This window comes from Dipodomys merriami, unplaced genomic scaffold, assembly GCF_024711535.1.
Source record: "Dipodomys merriami isolate MVZ:Mamm:240054 unplaced genomic scaffold, mDipMer1.0.p SCAF_100, whole genome shotgun sequence".
Taxonomy (NCBI): Eukaryota; Metazoa; Chordata; class Mammalia; order Rodentia; family Heteromyidae; genus Dipodomys; species Dipodomys merriami.
In genome coordinates this window covers 1853382-1859381 of record NW_027202272.1, presented here as the reverse complement: position 1 = coordinate 1859381, position 6000 = coordinate 1853382, and positions in this window count along the sequence as shown.

Here is a 6000-nt window from a genome sequence, read left to right as displayed (position 1 = left end):
ATTACTTATGCTGATTCAAAACTTTGGCAAAGTAGCACGGTATAAAATTAACCCTCAAAAATAAATAGCTTTACTGTATGCCAACAACAAGAAAGGCATGGCTGACATAAGGAAAGCAATTCCATTCGTAATAGCCCCACAAAAAATAAAATATCTAGGAATTAGTTTAACCAAAGAAGTGAAAAATCTCTATGATGAAAACTTAGAAAACCTGAAAAAGGAAATCCAAACTGAACTTAGAAAGTGGTAAAAACCTCCCATGATCCTGGATTGGAAGGATCAACATCATGAATCTGGCAATACTTCCTAAAGCGATGTAAAAATTCAATGTGATACCTGCGAATATTCCGACCTCATTCTTCAAGAAAATAGAAGAGGCAATCCAAAAATTCATATGGAACAATAAAAGACCCCGAATAACAAAAACAATCCTCAACAGAAACAACAGTGCTGGAGGAATATCAATAGCAAATTTCAAAATCAACTACAAAGCCATAGTAATCAAAACAGCTTGGTGCTGGCACCAGAACAGATCTCAGGACCAATGGAATAGAATTGAAAACCCAGAAATTAACCCACTGACATATAGATCCAATCTTCGCTAAGGGAGCTAAAAATATTAGAATGGAAGAAAGACAGCTTCTTCAGTAAGTGGCTGGCAAAATTGCTTAATCACTTGTAGAAAACTAAAGCTAAATCCTTATATATCACCCTGGACCAGAATCAATTCCAAATGGATCAAAGACCTGGAGTCACAGAAGACACCCTAGGTCTCCTTGGCACAGGCTGAAATTGTCTTAATAGAGACCCAGAAACACAACAAATCAAAGAAAGGTTGGACAAATAGGATTACATGAAATTGCAGAGCTTCTGCATGGCCAAGGACATAGATAGCAAGATCAATAAAAATCCCACCGATAGGGAGAAGATCTTCACTAGCCATACAACAAACAAGGGTTTCATATCTAAAATATACCTGGAACTCACAAAAGCAAATCCAACAACAAATCCTCAAAGAAAGAAACAACTGCCCAAAAATAAGTGGGCTAAAGACTTACAGAGAAACTTCTCTGAAGAGGAAGGAAGGATGGTCAATAGACATATGAAGAAATGCTCAACCTCCCTAACCATAAAAGAAATTCAAATCTCAACAACATTGAGATACCACCTCACCCCAGTCAGAATGGCTATAATCAAGAACTCTAATAACAACAGAAGCTGGAGGGCATGTGGAGAGAAGAGTACCTTGCTGCATTGTTGGTGGGCATATAAACTTGTTCAACCACTTTGGAAAGTAGTATGGAGGTTCGTCAAAAGACTCCACATAGTGCTCCCCTATTTCCCAGCTATCCCACTTTTGGGCATTAACCCAAATGATCACAAACATGACCATACTAAAGCTTCCAGCGCAACTACGGTTATTGCAACTGTATTTACCATAGCTAAGATATGGAACCAACCCAGATGGCCCTCAGGAGATGAATGGATCAATAAAATATGGTATATATACACAATGGAATTCTAGGCCTCCATCAGAAAGAATGACATTGCCCCATTTGTTAGGAAATGGAAAGACTTGGAAAAAATTATATGAAGTGAAGTAAGCCAGGCCCAAAGAAATATAGGTCCCATGGTTTCCCTTATTTGCAAGAACTAGTATATTTGTGAGACAAGCAGAAACGGTCAGATAAGTTATGTTAGGCAAAATGAACCCCAAGATAAGGAATCAAATGGTTTTTTCCTCTCTTGCTATTGTTCCTAGCATATTTATAAGATGATTTCTTTGTTGCTTTGTAAGTCCTTCCCCCATGGTATAACCCCGGTTTTCACTGTATTTGATGTTGTTATAATTTGTGGAGGAGTAGGGAAAAACAAATTCTTTAAATAGGGATACAGGTGGACCCATTGCAACAATCAGATGTACAACACGTTATGTTAGCGCATGCATGGGTTGGTTAGGGGGGGAGATGGGAAGGTATGGTAAGGGAAAACAAAGGAGGAGGCAACAATGCTTGATAAGAAATGTAATCATTAAGCTGGTTTAACTCATCTTGGTTTAGTTTTGGCATGTCAATATTTGCTAGGAAAAGGTCCATTTCTGTCAAGTTCTCAAACTTATTAGCATAAAGTTTTGAGAATTATTCCCTTATAATGTTCTGAATCTTGGTTGTTTCCGTGGTGATGTTTCCATTCTCATCTCTGAGTTTATTAATTTGGGTGTGTTCTCTCCTTTTTCTGATAAGGTTTGCTAAGGGTCTGTCAATTTTGTTAAGTTTTTCGAAGAACCAACTCTTTGTTTTGTTGATTCTTTCTATAGTTTTTTTGGATTCTAATTCATTTAATTCTGATTTAATTTTGATTATTTCTTTCCGTCTACTGGATTGGGGTTTATCTTGCTGCTCTTTTTCAAGGAGGTTTAGATGTGTCATTAAATTATTAGTTTCCGATCTCTCCAATTTGTTGATGTAGGAGCTCAGAGCTATAAACTTGCCTCTGAGTACTGCCTTTGCTGTGTCCCAGAGGAGCTGGTAATTTGTGTGTTCATTTTTGTTGAATAGCATGAACATTTGAATTTCCTTTCTAATCTCTTCCATGACCCACTCATGATTCAGCAGTGTGTTGTTCAGCCTCCATGTGATACCGGACTTTCTTTGGTAGCTTTTGGTGTTGAGTTCTAATTTTATTCCCTTGTGGTCAGAGAGAATGCAAGGTATAACTTCAATGTTTCTGAATTTAGACAAGTTTGCTTTGTGGCCTAAAATGTGGTCTATTTTAGAAAACGTCCCATGTGCTGCTGAGAAGAACGTGTATTCTGATGCTGCTGGGTGAAATGTTCGGTAAATGTCTGTTAAGTCTAGTTGATCTATGCAGCTGTTTAGATCTGCGGTTTCTCTGTTGAGTTTTTGCCGAGTTGATCTATCTAGTGGGGAGAGTGGTGTGTTAAAATCCCCAACGATTAATGTCTTTGGATCTATCTGGGATTTGAGGGAAAGTAGTGTATGTTTATTGCAGCATTATTTACCATAGCTAAGATATGGAACCAACCCAGATGCCCCTCAGTAGATGAATGGATCAAGAAAATGTGGTATATATACACAATGGAATTCTATGCCTCCATCAGAAAGAATGACATTTCCCCATTTGTTAGGAAATGGAAAGGTTTGGAAAAAATTATATTAAGTGAAGTAAGCCAGGCCCAAAGAAGCATAGGTCCCATGGTTTCCCTTCTTTGCAATATCTAGTATAGGTATGAGTCAAGCCGAAAAGGTCAGATAATGTGATGCTAGGAAAATGAACCCTTAAATATGTATTTTAATGTTTTCGTTTCTTTCATGCATGTATTTCTAATGCATTTATAAGATTATTTCTTTGTTGCTTTGTATGTCCCTCCCCCACAGTGTAACCCCCGTTTTCACTATATTTGATGTCAGTATAACATGTGGAGTAGATGGGGACAAACAAGTCGTTTAAGGATTCAGGTGGACCTGTTGCAACAATGAGAAGTACAAAATGTCATGTCAAAACCAGCTTTACAATGCCGGTGTGGGGGGGGGGGAGGGGGGTATAATTGGGTGGGGGGAGGGGGGTAAAATTGGGTGGGGGGAGGGGGGAGGCGGGGAAGGGAAGTGAAGGGTAAACAAAGGAGGAGGCTGCAATGCTTGGTAAGAAATGTATCCATTATCCTGCCCATGTAATTGTAGCCCCTTTGTACAGTATGTTCTCAAATAAAATAAAATACAATTAAAAAAAAAAAACATTCAAAATTAAAAAAAAGAAATATGTGACTGTAAAAAAAAAAAAAAAAAAAAAAAAGAAATGTAATCATTACCGTACTCATGTAATTGTAACCCCTCTATATGTATTTTCACAATAAAAAATCATGAAATAATAAAGTAAAAATTAATGTCAAATTTTTTGTTATTGTTGTTGGTCATGGGGCTTTAACTCTGGGCCTGGGCAATGTCTCTCAACTCTTCAGTTCATTGATACCACTGTACCACTTGAGCCACAGTGTTGTTTCTATTTTACAAGTGGGTTATTGGAGATAAGAGTCTCACAGACATTTCTGCCCAGGCTGGTTTTGAACCACTATCCTCAATCTCAGACTCCTTAGTAACTACGATTAGAGGCATGAGCCACCAAAGCCCAAACCATGTCAATTTGTAAAAAGCCAGCTTATTGTAACTTCTGTTTTTTTTCCAATAAACAATCTTACTTTTTAGCATTAGTTTAAAACTATGAGTTATTTTTAGATGTAACTGTGAAATTTTTAATAGAATCAAACATATTTTTAATATTTCTCAGTACCTCACAAAATCCCTGTAATTGACTTTCCCCAAAGTCAATTATTACATACTACATTACTCACTATTATTACACTCTGTATTACATATAGTGTGAAGCAAAAATAGTTTGGACCATTTTATTTAAATTATTAGATGGTATTTTAGCATTATAAATTCGCATCTGTGATTTTAAAAGAAGGAAAGAAGATTTTAGAGTTAAAATCAAATGTAAATGCATAGTGTATCCTAATTAAAGCAAAATTTATGAGTTCACACAGACAAAATTATTTTCTTTCCACTAAAGGCTTTGAAGTAATACTATTGGAAATAGTGACGTAAGAGGAGGAAGAATTCAAATGATGTCAAAGAATGTCTGTTATTGTGCTACCCCCTCCACTAACAAGACCTACCTGGTCCCAGATGCCACAAAACTTCAAGTATCTCTCTTAGAACTCTATTTGGAAAAGTTCTAAATAACTGATTATATATGTACTTTCTGTCATATGAAACAAAATATAGACACAAAACAATTGAAATAAAATGCACACATATGTTGAAGTCACCACAGCTGGAAAAACAACCAACAAAGTAGAACTCCCCCAGGAACAAAAACTTGTTGTGCCTGATTATTTTTAAGCACAAAAACCTCAAATACATGTTACCCTTGAGTAGATCCATAAAGATAACTGTCTCAGAAGTACGGTTGTGTTAATTTGTAATTAAATTCATCTAGATGAACCTAATATAGCAAATCACGTGAATGGATCAAATTGTTTAAAAGCTGCACATATTTAAAAGAATAAAATAACAAAAATCATCACATACTTAAAAAATTCAGAAATGCAACCAATAAGTCCAATAGTATCCATATTGAGACCTAAATCCTACTGATTTAACAAGAACAAAATATGCAAATAATAGAATCTGAGCTGTGTACCTGAGTGTACATAATTTTAAACTACTCCAAATTACACTTTGTAGAAAACTGAATGTGGGCTATCTGAAGGAAAACATCAACCCATGATATAAATGACATTAAAAATCTCATTAAAAGAGAGAAGTAGTTTCTGGAAAATGCTATTTTAAAAAGTAGTGGTCAAAATCTTTCTAGTACTGACAAAATTGCATACCTATTTAGTTATATCCAAAAATGACACAATATACTCAAGCTGATTTGAAACTTTGAGAAAGTAGCGGGATACAACTGTAACATAATTATGGATGTGACTCTGGCATGGAATTAATTTCCTCTTTGATCTGACAAAAATATGTGAAAGAACAGAACTTCAACTAACTATCAAGACCTAACAAACATATAGCCAGAAAAGTCATCATGTAAGCTGTTTTGCAACTGGGATAAAAGAAATGTTATATACCGATTCTGTATTTATTGTAAATATTGTTTTGTTTCATATATTTCCTTTAGCTTGCATTTTTAAAACATTGTGTTAATGATGTATATCTTGGTAACTAATTTTGGATTCCTCCTTCAATTTAGTTTTGAAAATAATATCTTACTTCAGTTCCTAACCCATGAAATGATGTTGATTACAAAACAACTGCTAATAACCACTGTTTATAATACACAAAATCTCATAAGCATGACACCAGCAAGCATTGATTAACATTTGATATCATGGTCTCATGACTGATGAAGCCTATCTGCCTGAGTATAGCTGTACCAAGATTCCTCAGCCTAAATTTATCCACTGTT